A 25266-nucleotide genomic window follows, 5' to 3' on the forward strand; every position below is an offset into this window, starting at 1 on the left:
ATCGATTCCCGATCTCCAGTTCAGCAGAATCAGTGGTGAGTCCTTGTTCTTCGAGGACAATAGTCATGAGGTTCTTTTCAGTATTTTTAGTCCTTTAGTTTCAGTTTTGCTAGACTTAACTGGGGCCTGTCCGAGCATTTCTATTCAGTTAGAGGCTATTTTCAGACATAGATAGATTCACCTTAGTATTAAGTTAATATCTTCATTGTATTAAACTCATCAATTTTCATGTATCTCAATTATAGTATATGGGTATTCCCCATCTTTTCATTTTGTTTATGATTATAGCTTCCGCACAGTTTATATTATTCAGTTTATATTTAGTTTGCTCATGATCATGCCAGCAGGGTTAGTTTGGGATCACTTGTGGTCCTAGGTCCCGTGTCTGCGTCTCGGGGGTAGCTCGGGTTATGCCACACACATTTATTGATTCAAATTCCATTGAAAAGATAATTGGATACATAATTCAAATACATAAACAAGTTTCAAATATATATCGGCTATATGCTACATTTAACTGGTACATAATTAATACATCTAAGTCACTAAGTATGTATCAGATACACGTATATAGTAGATACACCTAATGAAATGCATCTAATGAAATGAAATGCATGAATTAGATACATACTTCAAATACATTACTAAAAGGCACATATCCTGGTCAAGATAATTAATGATTTTGATTTATATAAGATTTTCAAAACAAGGTCCGTATTTTGTTCCAAAACAACAATATACTTTTATCAGATTATTCAACAAAGTAACAACCAACTAGAGTGCGAGAAACACGTTCTCTAAAGATGAAAATTGAAAATAAAAAATCTCAAAATTCAAAGAAATAAATTCAAATTTCTGAAAATAAAAGTTTTTCACTTTTTTTGTTGCTAAAAAATAAATGGAAGAAAATAAAATATTTATGAATTTTTTAGAAGTTGTTAGACTAGATATATTCAAAATCTGTTAATAAAGTGATTTCCTCCCTAAATCAAGCATTTTAGTTAGAATGCTTAATTAAACATTTATTTTGCTTTGTAAATTCCTCGGATACATATATCTGTTGAATTAAGATACATGTATCCAACCAACGAAATGTGATAGAGGAAGTAACATTCGAAACTATCCTGAATACTTATAATTAAAATCTAAACTACATAAATTGTTGTTTACCCAACCCAATGTAAAATCAATATATGATCAAACAAATTAATGAAGTGAGTGTATGTTATTGACTTTTCTTTGTGGATTAGTAATGTGAAAAACAGAATCCGAGCATGACGGAGTAACAAGATTGGGTATTCCAAATCCTGCGGAAAGTAGATCACATTCAGATTTACAAGTTGCACACAAAGCAAAGCATTAACACATGGGTACTTGTTGACAATAATGTGAAATCTCTTTTACTCTTTCTAATTTACTTTTTCATTTTTTCTCAATATCATATCTCACTACGTTTACTAGTAGTACTTCTCAAAACAACAATAACTAGAAGCAAGCGCAAATCATTGCTCAATTACACTCCTTTGTAGTACCTAGGAGCTAGGGATGTTCACGGTTTGGATAAAAAATGATTCAAATAAAAAAATTGAATCAAATCGACAAGATAAATTGATTTTATATAGATTTTGTTTGGTTTTAGATTTTAAAAACCAATATTGTTTGGTTTGGTTACGGATTTGTTCATAAAAATCGAAGAAATAATCGAAATGAACCGATAAATTATATACATATATTTTATTATTATACATACATAGTAATATATTATTTTTACAAACAATTTTTACAATCTTATAAATGTCAGTCATTCTAATCATTTTTCATTTTGAATGGATTGGTTTGATTTTGCTAATTTTAAAATCGATCAAATTAGTTTGATTTTGGTTTTTATTGATAACCGATCTCAATCGACCCGTGAAACCCCTAGTAGTACCATATACTCCTTCCGTTCCTATTTACGTCCTTACTAAAAATAGATGTTCCTTAATACTTGTCATTTCATAAAATCAATGCATAAATAACAATATTCCTTCTAGTTTACCCTTTAGAGTTATTAGCCTTGAAAATATGAATTTGACCAACATAGAAAAACTAAATAAATAATTCATGTCCTAACTTTTTCAGGTTCTATAAGTTTCTGACATATATAATAAAAAGACTCATAGTTTATATAACGTACTAACGTCACTAAATATTAATTTATCATACAATAAGACTTTTCTATAATAGCCAATTTTATTATATTTGTCAAAAAATATTCTTAAGATGTCCCACATCGATAGAGGTATGGGAATTTGGTTTCCTTATATAGATTTGGACAAATCTTTTTTAATGAGCTAATTTTTTAAGTTGAGTTAAGTCCAGATGTCATATCAATATAATAAATGATATTACAGAGAAGTTTGAATATGTATCCCATCTATAACTAGCTCCTTGTTATTTTCTTTTTCTTTGAAAAGTATAGATTGACCCCGTTTTCGTGCTAATTTATGAATGTTAGGTTGTTGTGGTTTTGCAACTGACGCATACATACATATTCAAAATTTGAAAGTAGCACTCTATAGTCAATGCTTTACTTATCACTCTATCATTAACTACGTAGCTCTTTCTTTTTAACAACTACGCTAGCTGTCCACATTCAATGTTCCATCCACCTTTGACTTTCTCACTCACCAGAATGTTTAGTATTGTTTCCACTCAATTCTTCTTTCATTTTCATGAATAAAATAGCAATATTTAACTACAAAATTAGATCTACTGTATCAAAGACTGCGTATAGTAGTTAATAGAAAAGTTATATATGGGATTTTTATTCTCTGTCATTTAAAAATATTTCAAAAATTCTCATTCGGATACATCACTCTCCTCTCGTTAATATATCCATATCTCCCTCTCGGATACAATTCTCTCCTCTTTGATACATCCCACATATGTATGAGGATGTCTATTGATGTATACGAAAGTCCAGTGATATATCCGAATGTCCTATTCCCTCTCTAATACATCCTTCCCCTCTCGGATACATCACTTACCTATGTATCCGGATGTCCAGTGATGTATTCAAAATTCATAAATTTTAAGGAATTTTTGTAATTTGAATATAATAACTTTAACACTATGAAATTTATGTAAATTATAATTTAAATTTATAGTTTGAATTTTGTGGGCCCAATTTGCTTTATAATGTCGGCTGAGAGGCGTCATTTAATATTTGTATATACTCCAAAATATAATACTAGTAGTGTAGTACTAGTAATTAACTACTCACTCCGTTTCTATATATATGTCACCATTTTAGATTTCACATCTCTTAAGAAATTATTTAAGTTTATAATTGTACCCTTATTTAGTATTTTCTTAAAGTTGAGTTTTCAATAAATGAACATAAATTAATTTATTTTGATTAATAAATTGACAATGAACATGAATTAATCATTTACTTATAAACATTTATCCCATTCAGCTATTTATTACTCCCTTTGTCCACTTTTAATTGTCATGTTACGCTTTTCGAAAATTAATTTGACCAATTTTTAAATTTAAATTAGATTACATTAATTTGATATTTAAAAAAAAATAGATATTCAAAAACTATACGAAAAATACTATAAATTACAATTTTTTACATATCAATATGATGAAAAATAACATCATAAAATGTTAGTCAAATTTCTTATAGTTTGACTCTAAAAAAGGAAACCATGACAATTAAAAGTGGATAGATGTAGTAATATTTAATACTTCCTCTCTCCCAATTTAAGTGACACGTTTTATTTTTCGAGAGTCAAACAATTTAAATTTGATTGAGAGTTTGCTCATGGAATCTTTAATTTTTTTTTAAAATTAAATTTATATAGTTGTAAACTACGTAAAAAGTACTATGAGTCTCAATAATTGACAATTCAAAATATTTAAAAGATATATTAAAATTTTACGGTCAAAGATAAACTTGTTTGAATCTCAAAATCTGAAATGTGTCACATAAATTGGATAGAGAGAATATTATTTTTATTTAAATTTATTGATTTTATTTTATTTTTATATTTAAAGATTATATGTAAAGTTACTGAAAGAAAGAGTACTATAAATCACAACAATAATTAACAACTTGAAATATTTAAAAACTCTTTAAAAATTGAGTTGACTTTGTATTTCATTTGTGCCGTATAAATTAGGATCGAAGAATAATATATGTATATTTATTATTTAAAATAACGTAAAAATATTAATAAGTAAAGTAATTAAATTTAAAATCTTTCAAAAATATTTTATAAATTGGCTAACTCTCCAAATTTAATGAATATCACATATTGAAAAATAAAAAATAATATATATTGCACAAGCCTCTATATCCATTTGGCCATGGATATGGTATCATGATATGAAATCATGATATGATATCATAATATGAAATTATGAGATGAAATTGAAGTTTTGTTTGGACATGCGATATGAAATTTTTGTATTGTATATTTTCTCATAAACATAAGAATCTCATAAGTTGTAAAACTATTAAAATAGCCCCAATTATTTATTCAATATTACCAAATAAACAAAAATTTATAAAATCGCATAATAAATTATTACAAAGATATTTGTTCTCCTCTTAAGTAACTATCTCATCTAACTTTAATTCAATAAAAAAAATTGAACATAAATTGTAGTGTACTAGTCTTTAATATTACTCAACAATCGGTTGGTGTGAGTTAAAGTGACTATATGTTGGTGAGAATAATAATTTTTATGTTGGTGAGAATAATAAATTTTAAAAAGTAATGATATCATTATAAATTTTATTTACATATAAACTAAATGGTTAGTAGATATAAATGTGGGGTTGTTTTAACAAAATATAAACTTGTGGATAAATTTTTGTATTAAAGATATCTCAAATCATGATATGAATTCCCATATCATGGTTTTTGGAAAATATGGAATCACATCTCATGATATGGAATCAACGTAAAATCACTTGTCCAAACGTTGATTCAATTTTACGATTTCATATCGTGATATGGTATGCATGGCCAAACGCGTACTTAGTGTATAAAATATATTCCCTATGTCCAACAATACTTGTTCACTATTGACTTTACACACTTCTTAAGAAATTATAAATAGAAGAGTAATTTTACTATATCACCATTTGAATATACTCCCTTGGTCATAATTACTTGTCCAATTTTCTCTTTTTACTTGTTCATTTTGACAAAACAAGAAAGGACAATTTTGTTTACCTATTATACCATCAATTAATTACTTTGAAAAACTTTCAAATCTTAAATTTTTAATTCATCTTCTTCATAATTAATATGGGTCAAATAGTAAACTCACTATGTCAATCATTGTTTTCTTAATAGGTGTGTCGATTCAAAAGTTGATAAATAATTAGGGAAGAGAGTAATAAAGACAATGTCTAGAAAAATATAATAGAAAAATAACTATAATTAATAATAAGGATAAATTAGGAACTAAGTGTAAAATTAACCACTGATTTCATAAAATGGACAAGTATTGTTAGACATTTCAAAATAATATAGAGGACAACTATTGTTGATAAGAGGGAGTAACTAATACAAACTTTTAACCACTCAAGGCACATGACAATACAAACTTTTAACCACTCAAGTCACATGACAGCTTTAAATCTTTCCCTTTCATTAAATCGTAGATGTAATTTTTTTTTTATATCTTTTTATCTTTTTTTGAAGTTAATTATATTAAAAATAAACCCTTGTAATATGAATCAATTTCAAACTTTTTGTATTTTAAAATTAAATATTTATACTCTATATATTATGAAAATTCGATGCTTACACACTCTGAGTGATTATGCTAATGATTAAATATCAAGTACATAAATGGATACTAAATGGTTATTGCGGTCATTTCGTAACTAAGTATATTAACGTAGTAAATAATTTTATTTTTTAAATATTTTTTTATGAAATTTAAATAAGAAAATACATATATATCCATGTCTTTAATAAAAATAAAGATATTTTTTTCTATAATATATGTCTTTTGAAATTCTTAAATAAGAAACAAACACAAATTACTTAATAAGATGACTAAAATTTTACATATTCAAAATAAGAGAGAATAGTTTCGTATTTGGAAAATCTTAAATATAATGATGTCATTCCTATTTTTTAAAAGATATTTAATCCTCTTATATGATAAAAATCCTTCATAAATGGAACTTCATCTATAAATTTTTTTTTCAAGTATTACTATGTGGATAGTATTATTACTTCTTAAATGATTAATTGATTAATCATGCAATGTGTTCTTCTTTCAATAAAAAGAACAGAGAAAATTATGTATCTTAAATAGGAAACATAATTGATAATGAGATATTTTAAACTTTCAATAACACACTAAAGTTTGTATATAATTATTGCTCTAAATAAAAATTAATAATACATGGTTAGGCAATTGATAAAATTATTTCACGATTTTTTTAATCATAAACACAAGATTCAACAACTTCAGTATTAGTAAAAATTAATTAAGAGAATTTTGTGGGTATTTTCCTGGATTATAATTTGATACCTAGGTAAATTCATATGAATAATACTCATTTAAAATCGCAACAATAAATTCGGCAAGTAATTTCCTTGGTAATATATTCCCAGGTAAATTTCCATGAAACATTTCCCATCTAAAATCGCAGCTATAATATCCGTAGCCAAACATCAGTTGAGAGGTTGATTGAAATCCATTCTATCTAAATTTACAAGGCCCAATCCATCTCCAATCCCACTCTATTTTACTCTTCATTCTCTATATTTGGAGAGTAAAATAGAGAATGAGCTCTCCAACCAGGCAACCACCCTCCATTTCACTTTTTATTCTCCATATATAGAGAGTTGAATAGTACTTCTCCAAATTTGGAGAACTACTATTCACACTCTCTATTTCACTTTTTCATTATTTTATTATTATTTCTATTGTTTTGTAATTAACATATTATTTTTCATAAAAGGCTATGAATTAAATCTCTAATATTGGTAATCCGTTTTAAATGTAATATAATATTTTTAAAAATACATATTATTTAATATTTACTACTTTCATTTCTAATTGATAATATTTCAATTTTTTAATTCTTTTTTGTCAATTTAATATAATTTGATTTTATTATTAGTTTTCACTATAAATAATGCACAATTTTAAATGGTCTACAATTGTTCAAACTATTCGTAATCCACGTTCTCAAAAGAAGAAATATTACGCGATGAAATAAGAATCGAGCCGAAAAGATGTTGAACGTACATTCGGAGGTTTGCAATTATTGTAGGACAATCACGTTTCTGGAGAAAGGAAGTGTTGCATGATATAATGACTACATGTATTATATTGCACAACATGATAATCGAGGATGGACGTAATCTTAATGCATCAATTCAAGATGTCGGAGAGGCTCCAATTGCAACGACAAAAATGGTGGTAGATGAAAATCTTCGATTTGAACAATTTTTAGTTAGACATAAAAAAATTACGGACAAAAATGCTCATTTTGAACTCCATAACGTGTTAATAGAGGATTTATATGAGCAACGTAATAATCTTGACAGTTGGGTATTTATGTAATGCTTATATAATTATTTTTCATTAATGATTTCACTTTTATTTGAATTGTTCATTAATTTGTATATTATATAATATTTGCTTCCAATTTATGTTATTTAGAAATTTAGAATAAAATATAATTTTATATTAAAAAAAAAGTGAAAAAACAAAATTTTATATCACATGAAAATTATATAAAAGTGATTATTTCGAGAAAAAAGAAAGAAGAGGTTTATATTATGAAATAAGAAAATAAGAATGAAATAGAAATGATAATATAATATTGCGGAGAGAGAAAAATTTTCTTTTTTTTGGAGATTAAAATAGAGAATTGAGTTGGAGTTGATTGTCTGAAAAAATAGAAAACTCTATATTTGGAGAGTGAAATAGAGAACAGGGTTGGAGATGCCCTTAACGAGTTTAGAAAGGTTAATATAGGAGTTGAAGAATGGTTAACATCAGTTGAGAGGTTGATTGAAACAAGTTTGTCAGCATGTTGATTTGCTTCTATGAGACAATGATCAATCGTATATACATGATACTTCTCGAAAATACATCGAGAGTGCATGATCCATGGGGGACTCGCGAAGTCCATATATCGACATGGACGATCTCCACGTGTTTGTGCGGACGATCTCAACACACTATCATAAAATGAAATAATTCCCAGCACAGATGATCTCCACATGCCCAACTTATAATCATAACATCTCACAATCCCCAGCACGAACGATCTCCATGTGCCCAACTTATACTCAATCTCATGTCAATGCATGTGCATAATATGGTTTCAATAAAAAGGGATGATAATGCATCTCAATCAATCAAATATCGGTATGATATATAATCACCTCAACTATCATAAATATACAGATTCAATAAAAAACACAATCACACAAAATAAATCAAGTTAATAATACATTAGCTAATGCCCATATGCTTTGGCATTCTCGGATTACAATCCGTCATTCTATAGTAATAAAATTTTCCTTTATAACAACGATACTCATATCAATGTCTGTCACACCATTGTTATGAGACCCCCATCTTTCGTCCTTTACCCATTGTCTATTCTATTTTTTTTTAATCTTTAATTAGAAAAATGTTCTTTAACGAAGTGTAGAAGTCTAAACATACCTGAAATGTTAGACATATGCCACAAATTCTCAAGATTTTGCCTTTCCCTTTTGTAAAGCTTCAAGACGTTCACCATCTATCACATATGCATTATTCATAAGTAAACGAGTTCATAGACACCTATATTGCTATACCTCCATCCCAAACCCCAAAAAGTGAATCTAGGCTCAGAAGGATAAATTGAAATTTTAGTAAAACTATATCACCCATAAATCGTATAGCACAAATCTCTAATTAAGTTTCTAATTTTGATGCCAATTAATATGTCAAGTCTCATATTTCTAAATCTCAAGCTTAGGGTTAAGTCTCAATTCCTCAAAATATCATAAATTTAATTATATTTATATAATACAATACACTTAATATTTAATTACATATCTTAATATATCAAAACTTAAATCGTGACAACAAAATAATAATATTTAAATTTGAAGCCACTGGTTACAAAACCAGTGGCGACAACCATGAACCAAACTACCAGCGATCCTTACCCCTTTAAATTTCAACGAAACTGCAAGCAATCTTACCCTTTAAACTCTAAACCCATTTATATGATAATTTACCACTAAAAGAATACACACAATTTCAAGGACCCACGCAAACATTCACCATATTCGGATCTGGCACCCCTCCATTACTTCTTCCCTCCATTTCGTCAAGTGCACGTCTACATTAGAGACTTGTGTCATATTTAAAGTTTGAAGGTCAAGATTATATTATATTAACAAAAATCATAACCATAGTTAAGTCCACTAATTTTAGAAAACTACTCTCCAAATTTGGTAAGAATTACAATATATTCCATACAAAATTTGATATTTATTAATATCTTTAATTTCATCTTATATTTTTAATTTACAATTTAATATTTTTTTCATTAAATTTTGTTGAAATCTAATTTTATTTTAAACTAATTTTTATAAGAAATAAGAAGATATCTATTTTATTTATCTTAGTACTAATCCACTCCAATTATTTAATTATATTGTTATTTTGAAAAACGTACTGTAGCAATAGACAAAAAAATCATTTTCCGTTCTAGCAATTGTTTAGTAGAATTAAATAAGCTGAAAAATGATCCAAAAAAAAGGAGAACATTGGAATTGATTAGAAGTAATCAAAGAATGCAGAATAACAATCTTTTATAATTTAAAAATAATTGGTTTAAAACTAAAAATTTACAATTTAATATTTAAATACAAAAATATAATATGAAATTAATGATATTAATAAATATCAAATTTTGTATAGAATATATTGTAATCCTTACCAAATTTGGAGAGTAGTTTTCTAAAATTAGTTGACTTAACTATGGTTATGATATTTGTTCATATGATATAATCTTGACCTTTAAACTTTAAATATGACAAATGTCTCTAATCTAGACGTGCACCTGACGAAATGGAGGGGAGCCTGATATTGACTTAACTATGATTATGATATTTGTTCATATGATATAATCTTGACCTTTAAACTTTAAATATGACAGATGTCTCTAATCTAGACGTGCACTTGACGAAATGGAGGGAAGGGGTAATAGAGGGGAGCCGGATCCACCATATTCACTTTAATTTTCCAATAATAATAATAATAATAATAATAATAATAATAATAATAATAATAGTAATAATAATAATAATAATAATAATAATATTTATGCTTCTTAATAACTAATATAATATACGAATAGTAAAGAAGAATTAGTTAGGTTTTTACCCGAAATAATTAGTAATCTCCAAGTCCTCGCGGAAACAGTGAAAATTTCCTTCATCGACCGCAATATTTTTTCTTCTTTAATTATGACTCAAAAATAATTAAACCCCCAATTAACTTTTTTAATACATGAGCCAAGAAGTATACAATATTAAAATAAATTTAGATTTGGCCCATTAATTATCAAATAAATTAATTATTTAAAAGTTATACATCAATTAAATAATTGTAGTTAATCGAATAGTCTAAAATTTCTATCTAAAATTTGCGAGAAGAGTTAAAACACTACTAGAACTCAAAACGATTTAACGGGTCGTTACATCATCTACCACTAAAAAAATGTTCGTTCTCGAAAGATAAAAATAATAGAATGTTCTTGAACGCTTACAAACCACTAGGATATCTCTTAGGCATGTATGACTCAGTCTGCCAATTCAGTTGTTTCTTCAATTGGGTAATATTTTCACTAAACCTTTACTAAAGCAATTTCTTTCAACCTCAACTTTCGAAGCTGCCTATCCAAGATGGTTACCCGCTCCTTTTGAAAAGTCAAATTCTTATCAAGTGACATTGAATCTCATTGACTCACACGAGCACCATCCTAATGATACTACTTTAACATTGAATATGAAATATATGATGAACATATGACAAACCAAGAGGAAAATCCAACTTGTAAGTCACCTAACTAATACAATATATAAACAATCTTGAAAAAGGACAATTATACCTCGGACTCAACTTACGCTTCTTTCAAAATCTTACCACACCCTTCATGTCACGACCCAGGGGTACACCCTAGATGTAACATGGCGTACTAGACCCCGAAAGGCCTAACACAAACCACTTAACATATCATAACATAAAGTAAATAGAAATGATGCAAAATTTTTAAAACTTTTCTTTACAATCGAAGTCTTTATAAAAGCAAGCGGAAGTCTATAACACTTTGTCTCAAACAATCTAAAACCACTTTGAATAAACTTGGGATGCAACCCATACAAAAGTCTAAAACATGAAAATAAAAGACATAAAGAAAGGTGATCAATCCTTGATGCTATGAGGACTCACCAAATCTTCATCTCCTTTGTACTTCTAGAAATATATCCTCAAGAATGGAACTCAATAATCGCCAAACCCTACATTTGCTAAGAATGTAGGCAAGAGTATGCGTTAGTACGAAATGTACTAAATATGTTAGCTAGCATAATCATCATAAGAGCATAACATAAACGTTAGCCAACATAAGACATAGGTCATAAGCATAAGAGACAATAACACAATCATAAATATAATCTCCAACATAGGCATAATATAAGCATAAGTCAACATAAGGCATAATCCAATGACATAGGAAATACCACATTTTCATAGGCATAGTCCATACTCAAATCCTCTTAATATAGGAGAAACTTCATAAGTAACCTTCAAGTTATACTTGTGCAATGCATAGATGAGACCCCATAATCCCATCTAAGCTAAGTACCCCTTTTAGGCCATCAAACCTCTTTATCATATTTGATCTTATCTTTAGCTTACTTCTCATAGACAAGGGAATCTCTCACCTTTAGTCAATCATATCATGGAAGACAACTATAGCAACAATCCATCTAAACATACACCATACAAAATAAACACTTCTTAGGTAGCCTTAAGTCATCATGTATATTGATCATCTCTTTGATCTCATGTTTAGTTCATCATAAAGGACAAGTCAACATCCACCTTTAGTCACACATGCATTGGAAGGGCCTTTCAAGCTACAATCCAAACTAAGCACACATCATAAGCATAAGTCATAAACATAGGTCATCATATCATAAAAGGAACATATCATAACTACCCTTAAAACATACTTGTGCCATGAATGAATAAGATACCACAATCCCATCCATGCTAAGTAAAGCTTCTTGGGTAACCATGATTTATAATTCATAATCATATTCTTGTTTTGGGAATTATCCTTAACTGACATAGGCCATGTGAGCTTAACATGGAATCCAATGTCTACCCCACACCGAAAATGGATTGTTCTACTTGCCTAAGGTAGAACCATACTCTTAGCTTAGGTGGATCCAATAGCTAAGTAACCTATTAGGGCACATAGTTTATGGGATAAGGAGATTGCTACTAGAAACTCGGACTCAACTATGGTAGAAGGTTTCCATCTCATGAGATACATACTTTGGGAACCCGGACTCAACTAAGGTAGAAGGAGCCTATTTGGAAAGCCGGACTCAACTAGAGTAAAAGCTTTCATTGGGAAGCCGGACTCAACTAGCGTAAAAGCTTCCATCTCATATTCATATCCATTCGGTGCTAAGCATAATTCCCATTTGAGTTCATATTAAGTCTTGACTTAAGTTTATATTTATGGAAGAATGTCTTGACACTCAATCCAACATAACTCATACTATAGCTCATTAGATCATACGTGAGAATAACCTTTCACCGTTCATGTCTACATATAGATTCATTAGGTGAGACTAGTCTTCCAACCTTAGAATCATTATATTGTGAGGAAACTACTCACATCATATCATATTCATGCATAAGTGTGTATATGAGAATAACCTTTCAACAACACAACAATTAGATCATGAGCATATTCACTTTACTCTCAAAGTGTTTCTAAAGCATGTACTAAACTTCATAAAACATGCATAATATCATATCTTTCACTTTCAAGGTCAAAGCTCATATCAAATGAACATATCTAGAATGACTACATTAGACATGGATATAATCATAATTCAAATAGTTCAATTACTACAAGCATAATCTTATACTTCACCTCCTTGAGGTTCAACACTTACTTTCAATCAACACACTTAGGGTTCAAGCACTAGACATGGAAATCATACTAACTCATGTGATTCTATCACTTCATACATTCAACATTCATGAGGTATATTAGGTGGGTAAAGTCCTTCCACAATAACAACTCTATCTAGTAGTATACCATTTTCATATAAGCTTCACTCTTAAAACCCTAACATACATAATTCATCATGTTGGATTTACTCTCAAAGCCTTAGTTATCAACATTCATAACTACAAGCCTTACTCTCAAAGCTTTACCTCTTACAATCATCATACATGTCTAGGTCACAAACTTCATTCTTAAGCCATTCAAACCATATTTCATCATAAAGACTCAATCTCAATCATTACTAGTCATGATCCATCATAATTACTTTAATCTAGTTCAATTCATATTTACATACTTCTATTATTGAACAATTACTATGCATGTCATCAATTCTAGAGGACCACCTATGAATCCTCAATTTCACTTCACAAGACATAAACCCACATTCTTCAATTTCATCAATTAGAATAGGGTTAACCATGGAAAACACATAATATCATCAATATATCATGATTCAATACTAAATAAATCATAAACAAGTACTATCCACTCAATTGGAATCATACTTAACTTAACCGACAATTTTGGAAGGAACCCTAACTTGAATTGGGGATTTCATCTTCACAATTGGGGGAATTCTAGGGGATCACTCCATGGATGGAAGAATCCATGGATGAATAAGCTAACCTACCTTGATTATAAATCCCTCACAAAATCTTGCAACAATGGAGGAATTTGACCTAGCTTTCTTCTCTTCTTCTTCTTCTTCACTTTCTTGAGAGAGAATTTCTTAGAAAGGAATTGGGTCTCTTTGGTGAATTAAAAATAATGATTTGGAATCACTTAATTAAGGGTCTAATAGATTTATATAGGTGGTCTAATTACTAATAAAGTGACACAACTTAGCCCCTAACTAATCATGGACCCTTCCCTTAATTCCCCAACTTGACCCATTTAAGGACCAAGGCAGCCTCACCCACGAGACCACATCCACAGACCGTGGGTGGGTCCACGGGGAATACTGGTGCTCCGTAGGTGGTGGCCTGAAGGTCCTAAGTTGGGGTCTTGACCCACAACCCCTTCCCACAGGGCGTGGGTCCACTTACTGGGCGTGAGTCCCATCCGTAGGTGGCCTATTTTTGGGCAGTTTCTAGGGGATGTTTTGGGTCCCCCTCAAGGACCCTTGGTTGGTCCTTGGGGGGTGATACCTTGACGCCCTAGCCTTAAAACCTTCATTCTAAGTATGGGAAGTCATATTTAAGATTCTAACCCTCACGTGAAACTCTAGAACCCTTACATAAGGCTCTCGTTTAGCCTACTAGTTTTCGGGTGTTACACTTCATGGGTGAATCCTCTTGTAGAACCTGCTTTCCAACCATGAAATTCAAATCACTAATTTTACAATCTACATAACTCATTTTTCTACTCTGAGCCATGAGAAACCTATCCTGAATCAACTTGACCCTATCCAAGGACTCTCTCGATAGATTTATACCCCACAACCTAACATCAAATGCATCAAACTAACCAATCAATATCAATATTTTCTACCATACAAAGCCTCGAATGGTGACATATCAATGCTCAAATGATAACTCTTATTGTATGAAAACTCCGGTAAGGAAAAAAAATAGTACTAAAATCCACTTGAGTATCCAACTTCTTCAGCATAGACCGCTAGAAATGAAATGCAAATCGTGTGTCACGATCTAAAATGATAGAAATGAAAACCTCATGCAAGCAAACTATATCCCGATTGAAGATCCTAACTAACTTCTCCAAATTATAAGTAGTTTGAACTGGTATGAAATGTGAGGACTTGTTTAATCGCTCCAAGATGACCCATATATCATCAAACTTACCCAAAGTATGTGGCAAACCTACCACAAAGTCCAAAGAAATACACTCTCACTTTCACTCAAGTATGGACATACCTTGAGTCACACCTCCAAGGTTTTGGTGTTTATACTTCATTTGGCGTTAATTTAAACTTCAAGATACAAAATATACTATGTCCATCTTTTTACGACGCCATCAGTAATGTTGCTTCAAATCACGATAAATCTTAGTATCCAAAGAATAAAATACCTCAAATTATGGGCCTCTTCCATGATAGCCCGATCAAATCACATGTACGAGAAATACATATGTGACCATTTATCCTCAAAATTCCCTCATCATCCAAAATCGCTTCCGTGGCTTCTCCTTGTAACACCTTTTCTTGAATCTCAAACAATTTTTCATCATCAAACTATTGAGTTAGAATATGCTCCAATAAGGACGACATCGCCTCCATGTAAGACAACACCCTATCAAGTTTTAAAATATCAAGTCTCATAAAGTTATTGGATAAGTATGGGTCATTCATAGTCAAAATATGATCTCTCATCTGTAACAAACCTAGATAATCCATACCACATTTCGACTCAAGGCATCTGCTATCACTAGTTGCCCTTACATTAAAAGATAGTAACCACATAGTTCTTGAGCAACTCTAACCACCTCATCTATCTCAAATTGAGATTTCTATGATTGAATATATATTGGAGACCATGATGATCCTTGGACACCTCATAATGCACACAATAAAAATAATGCCTTCAATTTTTTTGTGCAAATACTATAACTCCGAACTCTAAGTTATGGTTAGTATAGTTCTTCTCATGAACCTCCAGCTACCTCTAATATAAACTATCACCTTACCCTTCTATATCAATATACAACCAAGATAAATCTGAGAAGTATCACAATATACAATAAACCATCTCCCTCCATGAGTAGAGTCAAAATCAAAGTAATAGTTAATAAAACCTTGAGCTTTTAGAAACTCACCTTACACTCATCAGATCACTGAGAAATCACATTATTTTGGATCAACCTAGTCAATACAGATGCAATAGATTAGAACCCCTTCACAAATCATCAATAATAATCAACAAGACCTAAGAAACTCTAACTCTCGGTAATGGAAACACATTTGTCCCAGTTATGAACTATCTCAATCTTCTTGGGATCCACCATTGTACCTTTCTTGAACACTAATAGTCTAAATATGTCATCGAACTAATCAAAACTCACACTTTAAAAACTTTCATAAAGCTTAATCTTCTTTAGATTTTAAAGAACAATCCTCTAATGATGCTCATGATTCTCTCTATTACGGGAGTATACCAATATATCACCGATGAAGATAATAACAAAGGAATCCAAGTACGATAGAAACACCCCATGAAGATATACTTGATCTAATAAATTTCTTACTCTACAATTCTTGTTACCGTTCTTTTAGTTCCACCGGAATATTCCAATAAAAACGATAGAAATAAGTTGAGTGTCCAACTCTAAGCCAATACTAAATTCGATAGCACGACCCGATGAAAACACTTTCAAGAACTCTTTTACCACTAGAACTGATTCTAAAAGAGATATATCTATACTATTATGACGAACATAAGTCACATAGGATAGGCATCACTTTTTTTTTCTCACAATGCGTCACTTCAAAAACGGAAATATCTTTCTCGGATAAGTACGGAGACTTTCCTGCCACTTTAGCTTAGGAATAACTGACATATCTTAGGTTATTGTTTTAGCTAAATAGTTTTAAAATACATGATAGGGAGAAATTAAATCCATATTCAAATGAACTAAGCATGTCTCCGTCATGTACTACCAATTCAACAACATAAGATCGATGTAATCGATCCACCACTAAGAACCATCTAGAGGTGTAGGAATATGTACAGACATATGAGAAGATTCACAATGAATATTCAAATCCAAAATAAGGTACATACTTACGTAAAATAAAGTAGATCCACACTCAAGACAAAATTGTAGTAAATGGAGAGCATATTGAATGAAACCTTGAACAACCTTAGTTACCCCAATGCAATTAGTTATTTCCTACTGTAATATTCCAATCACCACTGTATTGGTGTATGATCTATATAGTGATTCATAAATAATTTGCATATGTCTCTATAGATGTCCTCATATAGCTTCATACACGTATCCTTTCCAAAATCCTTTAACTAAAGAATCCTTTTCCCCTCTTACTTCCAATTAATATTATTGATCCCCAATTCAATAACTGAAAGGCTCCTTACAATATGAATTTGTCACTATTTATTATTAACCCTCTATTTAAATGTTCTTGCTGACCAATACTTGATTTAGCCTTTATAATCTCTTAATGTATTAGACTTAACTCACCTTATGACTTCTATCAAATGAATATCAACATGACCATAGTGCCATCCAACTTGAACTATTCAAATTATGTTCCGTATACCTCCACTCCGAAGGATAAAATGGAAATCTGTCATACAAATCTTATAACAAGTCATACCCTCTCAAACATCATTAGAAGTGATCAAATTTTATGTCTTTTAATTTCTTAACTTCTCCTCATAGACTTACCATAATCACTATCCTCTTATTTGATAAATTGTTCTTCCTAATCTTACACTTCTCATAGAGACATCAACATTATACCATTTCATTACTGAATTATTCACTTATCATAAACACGGGTCATAAAACTATCCTAATAAATTCAAATGAAGTTCAAGTGTCCTCGTCTAAATTACACCTCGAGCAAACCATTCTTACTATTTCTAACCTCGTCAATTTCATTCTTTAGAATCAAAAAACTCATTACCGAGTTATTTTGCTAACCACCTAACATTCATACTAAACTGCATAATGTCATCCCAGTTTACAGGGGTTAAATTTGGGAATGTTTCCTCACTATTGGTGAGAGAATGGAACAAAACTTTGACCTTAAAACATATGGACGATAATGAATAAAGAATACAACTTTCCTAAAGTCTTATAGCCTCTCAAAGATAAATAACAGACCTCTCTGCACCAATCCGCAAGACTGTACTGATACGCTAAAATTACACTTCCCTAAAGAAGTATAAGCGATCATTATCAAGTAAAGAACCCAACTTGGAGGTTGGGGTCGATCCCACGAGGAATATGGTTTAGACTTAAACTTAACTCACAATTATATTCGTTTAGTCAACTTATGTCTGAGACAAGTAAGTAAAAAGGGGGGGGGGGGGGAGTTGTGAAACAAATAACTGATTGTTGTTAAGTAACAAGTGAGCAAGGTTCAAACTTTGTTGTTATCAATGAGGCAGAAAAACTAGGGTGTATGTGTTCCCCATAAGCTCTTAACGTGGTAATCCTAATAATAGCAATCCCTTCCTTGTGTATCACATCAAAGTTGGTAAGCTAGGTATCCCTAAGTGATTGGTCCTCTAAATAGGGAATTTCACCCCGCACCTTGGTCCGGCAACGTGTGTATAATTTACTAACCCTTACCTTTACCTTAGATTAGACATCACAACAATCTATGGCTTAGTTTTCACCCTCGCACCAATTGACATTAGACTATTAGATAGTATCACACTAAATCTCTGTTGATAATTCTTTTCTTATTAACTACCTCCTTGGTCCGGCATGTAGCAACAAGGCGAGTTTTAACTTTGGCCACCGTTAAAAAGACTTCTAAGCGAAAGAATTACCAATACATGCAACAATACTACTCAAGAATTACTTAGTTATTATTTATACGTTGTTAATTGCTCATGGTTCCCACAACCCTAGTATTGGATTTAGTTACTCATTCTTGAAAGAACACAATTCATATTTTTAGAAGAAGAATTCATGAACTTACGTATTGAGTAGAAGAAACCCGTAATGTCCTATTGAAATTGAAAGCAAAAATCTTATAAACCGAAATTAGGAAATCAAATTGCCAAAGTTTGCAAGTTAATTCCCAAGAAAATACCAAGAACTAAAAGTATACAATGGTGTCTAACCCCAAAAAATGAGGTTTACATACCCTATTTATAGAAAAACTTGTTCTAAACAAACAGGAAACAAAATAAGGAAATAAAACTTCTGGACGCGGCTTTGATCGACGAGACTGACCTACGTACCATAGATCGACCTACGATCCATATGTCCCTTCCGTAGCTTAATAGTTAGAACTTTTCCTCAGAGGCTGTAGCCTTCAACTTTCAGATACAAATGACAGATGTGCAGTACGGACCGTAGACCTACGGTCCATGGGTCGACCTACGCTCCGTCACTCGCCTCTGTGGTTCCACACTTAGTCAGACTTCCCTGATGATCATTCCATGCCTACCCACAACGGATCCTGACTGGACCTACGGTCCGTAGGTAACCTCCGTGGGTGGCTCCTTCTGCAGAATTTCAACTGTCATCTCTCTCGACCTCATCCAAGCCTATTTCCTGCAAATATAACACAATAAACATTAGTTCTAATACAAAACGGCCCTAGACACACATAACTCTTAAGTGAAATGTATTAAAAATATCATAAACTAACGGTATATCATTTACTAGACTCAACTCTTATACTCGTGAGACTGATTAACCTTGCGCTTTTATACCAAGTTGTCGCTACCTAAAACCACAAGTCGTGATGACATCTATGTTCCTAACTGATAGGTAAGCCAACCCAATAAGTTAACCAATTCAACTTAAAATATGGAAAAATAAATAACAAGAAATATCTTAAATACTAAGTCTTTTAAATAAAATACGAAAAATATGAAATACCATCCCAAGATTTAGTGTCATAAGTACATGAGCTTCTTAACTCCGATGCAAGTCTGGAACTAAATGACAAACCTAGATGTAAGAAATGTTCAGTCTGAATAATAAAATAAAATAATAACTAAATACATAGAGGGAGGTGTGGGCCACGAAACAACCAAGCAGCTCACCACAACTCCAAGATAACTCAAACTCAACTCTGAAAGATCCACGAAATGCATTTGAATTCAAAACTACAACCACAAAAGAGTGCAACAAGTGTAGTATGAGTACAAAACCACATGTACCTAGTATGTCTCATAGACCGACAACACGTAAGTAGTGACTTATCAGTCAAGATTCATCAATTGGGATAATCAATTTCATGTAATGTCACGCCCCAAACTCAAGGGGTGCAACTGGCTCCTAATGCCAAAAATCAGGCCCGAGCCGACCCTGCTAAACTATTCGCTACTAGCTCATGGGAGCGACACACAATCAAGAAAACAAACAAGTATATCTCAGATTAAAATTAAGCCCTCGGCCGGCAAGGCCCCTGTCAATAGATCTATAAAAGACACAACTACTCCCAAGAGTTCATATAAAGAAATAGCCAACTAGCACATAAGTCCTGATTGGTCCCTTGAGGCTACCATGATCTCTATACCGAAAATGAAAGTAGGTATATATCAAGACAATACATCAAACAACTAACAAGCTTCAACAAACCAACAAACTAGGCCAGCATGGCCATAACGTAGCTATGCACCCCACACACTAGTTTGAAAGCCTCTAAGAGTAGTAAAGATTGGCGGGATAGGGCCCCAACCTCCACATAAATTATATACAACAAAAGCTAACAAACCTCCCAACTTTGACAACTCCGGAGGAAAGGGGCTAGCCAACCGGATATAAGTCAATCCTTCCACTGAGGAGGTCTATTGGGACCTGCATGCATAAATGCAATACCCCTAGGAAATGGGGCATCACTACGAAATAATGTACCGAGTATGAAAGGCAATAGACTATGAGCAGGTATCCTAATATACTGAAGTAATCCGATAAATAAATCAAGGATAAGATAAGTGTACTGACCTACTCCTAAATCTAAACATATCAAAAATAATAAAACAACAACCCAACCAAGCCCCCCCCCCCCCATAATCTCGACAGGTACAAACAACACATAAGATCACCTACCAGCCCCCATAAGCCCAGAAGGTTCCAATCAGTCTATATACCCCTATCGATAGTCCCCTAGCCCCGTAGGTAGAGTCCCATAGACCTCTTAGGGAATAATATAGCCCTTTAGAAAACACATAGCTCTCTTAGGCATCAATATTGCCTTGTAGGTAGCACATATCTTTCTTAGGCGTCAATATAGACCCGTAGGCAACTCATAGCCCTTTTAGGCATCAATATAACCCCATAGGAAACTCATAGCACTTCTAGGCATCAATATAGCCCCGTAGGCAGAACATAGCTCTTCTAGGCATAGATCACATTCCTGCAGCTAACCACAATAGCTCCAAGGGCAACAATAACAATCCAATAGGCTAAAAACGAGTAATTTAGCTATAAGCAACCTATACGAATAGCCTATAAGTCGTGTTCAACATAGGGACGCTACTAACTGAATAAGAATCCCGACAAGGGAGGATTATATCCACTTGAGAAACCAACAATCAACAATAGTGGCTACAAGTATAACAACGATAACAACCCAATTACATTGCTCCTAAGCTTTAAGGAAACATGTCGTAAGAAGTGAATAGCCTTAACATACCTTTTTCACTGAATTCATGTGGCCTAACTACTTTTACTCACAACCCCGCTTAATACTACAACAAGGCAAGACCATAATCAACACACAAGAATATAAGATACCACGATAATCCGATAAAAGATATTTATTTTTGTCGTAAATTGCTATTTGCGGCTTATCAAAGCTAGGGTCGATGAAAGAAGGGTCTTACCTTGATATTAAGTTTGTAATACACCTCAAAACCTTAAAATATATGCAAACCCTTGTCGTCCCAACACCAAAGTATGATATGCTACAAAATCGATCAAACAAATTATACCATGATGACGAGCTCAACGCGTAGAACAACTTTCGTAAAGGACTTAAGTTGAGAAAATCTATAATTTGGTTGATCATAGAAATGTGTTTTTCTAATTTTTCAGGTTCTTAACTAAAAAAAATGAAGAAAGGATCGAAGAAGAATATATATAAATATTTCCACTGACCTACGGCCCCACCTCACGTGCCTGCTTGCACAGTCTTGCGAAAATGCAAATATCTCTCCATTCTGAAGTCGTATGAACAAACGGCTTGATGCATTGGAAACTAGACTCGTAGATCTAAGGTTTGATAGGTCGTGGGTCCCATAAATCTTTATAGATTGAGAGAAAACGTCCGAGACATTTGACCCAAATTTCAGAGAAATCTTTAAAAAGGAACTTACTATAACTTTCACCAATTTATTTTGCAACTTACCTAACTTCAAAACTTGAGATACAACCCTTGAACACTTAGAATATGACATACCACATCATTATTAATTTATTACTCACCCTCTTTGTCTTTCCACGAAGGTATAAGTTAATTTAGACGTTTTGAAAAGTCGAGTGTTACATGTAATATCCAACACCAATGACACACATAATCAAACAAAAATGAAGTATGTAATGAGATGCAACGTAATGAAACACAATGAAATGATATGCCTCAAATTCCAAGTACACTCTCAACCGTATATACATGATACTTCTCGGAAATAAATCGAGAGTTCATGACCATGGAGGACTCCCTAGGTCCATATACCGAAAGAGACGATCTCTACGTGTCTGTGTGGACGATCTAAATGCACTATCATAAAATGAAACAATTCCCAGCACATACGATCTCCACATGCCCAATCTATAATCATTAAATCTCAAAATCCTCAGTACAAACGATCTCCACGTGCCCTACTTATACTTAATATCATGTCAATTCATGTGCATAATATACTTTCAATAGAAGGGGATGATGATGCATCCCAATCAATCAAATATATGTATGATATATAATCACCTCAACTATCACAAATATACGGGTTCAATAAAAAACACAATCACACAATAGAAATCAAGTCAATAATACATCAGTTAATGCCCATATGCTTTGGCATTCTCAGATTACAATCCGTCATTCTATAGTAATAAACTTTCCCTTTATAATATCGGTACTCCTACCAATGCCCGTCACACCATTGGTACGAGACCCCCATTTTTCATCCTTACCCATTGTCTATTCTATTTTTATCTTTAATTAGAAAAACGTCCTTTAACGAAGTCTAAAAGACTTGACATACCTTGAATGTCAAACATGTGCCACAAATCCTCAAGATTTTGCCTTTCCCTTTTCTAAAGCTTCAATACGTTTACCATCTATCATATGTATGAATCTAGGTTCATAACGATAAATAGAAATATTAGTAAAACTACATCACCCATAAATCGTAGAGCACAAATCTATAATTAAGTTCCTAATTTTGATGCCAATGAATATGTCAAGTCTCACATTTCTAAATTTTAAGCCTATGGTTAAGTCTCAATTCCTCGAAATATCATAAATTTAATTATATTTATATAATATAATACACTTAATATTCAATTACATATCTCAATATATCAAAACTTAAAACATAATGTGATAACAAAATAATAATATTTAAATTTGAAGCTACTGGCAACGAAACCAGTGGTGACAACCATCACACTCAATCTTTGTTGATAATTTTTTTCTTATTAACTACCTCCTTGGTCCGACAAGGCGAGTTCTAACGTTGGACACCGTTAAAAAGACTTCTAAGCGAAATAATTACCAATTCAAGCATCAACACTATTCAAGAATTACTTAGTTATTATTGATACCTTGTTAATTGCTCATGGTTCCCACAACCCTTGTTGTGGATTTACTTACTCATGCTTGAAAGAACACAATTCATATTTGTACAAGAAGAATTCATGAACTTACGTATTGAGTAGAAGAAACCCATAATCTCTAATACAAATTCAAAGCAAAAATCTTATAAACCGAAATTAGGAAATTAAATTGCCAAAGTTTGCAAGTTAATTCCCAAGAAAATACCAAAACTAAAAGTATACAATTGTGTCTAATCCCCAAAAATGAGGTTTACATACCCTATTTATAGAAAAACTTGTCCTAAACAAAAAGGAAATGAAATAAGGAAATAAAACTTCTGGACGCGGCTTTGATCGACGAGACTGACCTACGAACCGTGGATCGACCTACGGTCCGTAGGTCCCTTCCGTAGCTTGATAGTTAGAACTTTTCCATAGAGGCTGGAACCTTCAACTTTCAGATAAAAACTACGGACGTGCAGTATGGACCGTAGGTTGACCTACGGTCCGTGGGTCGACCTACACTCCGTCACTTTCCTCCATAGTTCCACACTTAGTCAGACTTCCCTGATGTTCATTCCATGCCTACCCACAACGGACCGTGAATGGACCTATGGTCGGTAGGTAACCTCCGTGGGTGGCTCCTTCTGCAGAATTTCAGCTGTCATCTCTCTCGACCTCGTCCAAGCCTATTTCCATATAACACAATAAACATTAGTTCTAATACAAAATGGCCCTATACACACATAACTCTTAAGTAAAATGTATTAAAAATACTATAAACTCACGATATATCAACACCCTCAACTTAAATTCGTTGTTTGTCCTCAAGCGACGTACTAAGACTCTAAACGACACTGTGAAAAAGCAAAGATTCAAACTCAAGCAATCACTTGGCTATTTCAATCCATTCCATTTTATTAGTGCAAATCTTTTCTCTTAGACTCAACAAGCTAACTCATGCAGATTAAGATATTACAAAGATCGACCAATAGACACCATAACATACACTTTTTCACAATAACCAAGGTACCAATTCTCTGACAATGTAACTAGTGCACTCACTTCAAACGAAATCCTTTTCACACAAAAGATATGAATTTTGAGTTTTAGGATTCTTTCAACACTCACGCTCAGAAGTGACTTCAAGTACAATTAGTGCTCAATACCATAGGCTTGCCCTTATTTTCACTGCTTAGACTCTCCAAACTAGTTGCTAGGATCACTATAGGACTTTCTTAGCTTGTAGCGTAGGCTCAGAGTCAGGTGTGGTACATTTGGGTACTTTTTAGTGACTTTCTTCCCTCGTGACAGTACATTGGTTTTTTACCACTTTTCTCAACCTAGTTTTGACATCCTTTCATTTTACTTTCTTTCCCTTGACTCCTTTAAACATGGATGTGACTTTTGACCTTGTGGCTCTTATTTTTCACTTTATTTTTCTTTATTTTTCAGCACTTTTATTTATCATCTTTTTGCTTCTT

The 25266-nt window shown here is 32.1% G+C and overlaps 1 protein-coding gene across 4 annotated transcripts in view; it reads left to right on the top strand.

Annotated features, from left to right (window-relative positions):
- LOC125830655 (peptidyl-prolyl cis-trans isomerase FKBP15-1-like) overlaps positions 1-25266 on the top strand; it is a 1183135-nt gene that overhangs the window by 992142 nt on the left and 165727 nt on the right. Inside the window, exon 7 of one of the 4 annotated variants that reach the window (XM_049509832.1) lies at positions 15645-15654. The exons of 2 other annotated variants lie outside the window; for them this stretch is intronic. The gene's annotated coding sequence lies outside the window, so the exon portion shown is untranslated. Of the gene's footprint in view, positions 1-14530; positions 14544-15644; positions 15655-25266 lie in introns of those variants that run through there. One more of the 4 variants, XM_049509836.1, reaches the window with a different exon arrangement.

Source organism: Solanum verrucosum, unplaced genomic scaffold (genome assembly GCF_900185275.1).
Source record: "Solanum verrucosum unplaced genomic scaffold, falcon-dt-bn FXZP01000297.1, whole genome shotgun sequence".
Classification (NCBI taxonomy): domain Eukaryota; kingdom Viridiplantae; phylum Streptophyta; class Magnoliopsida; order Solanales; family Solanaceae; genus Solanum; species Solanum verrucosum.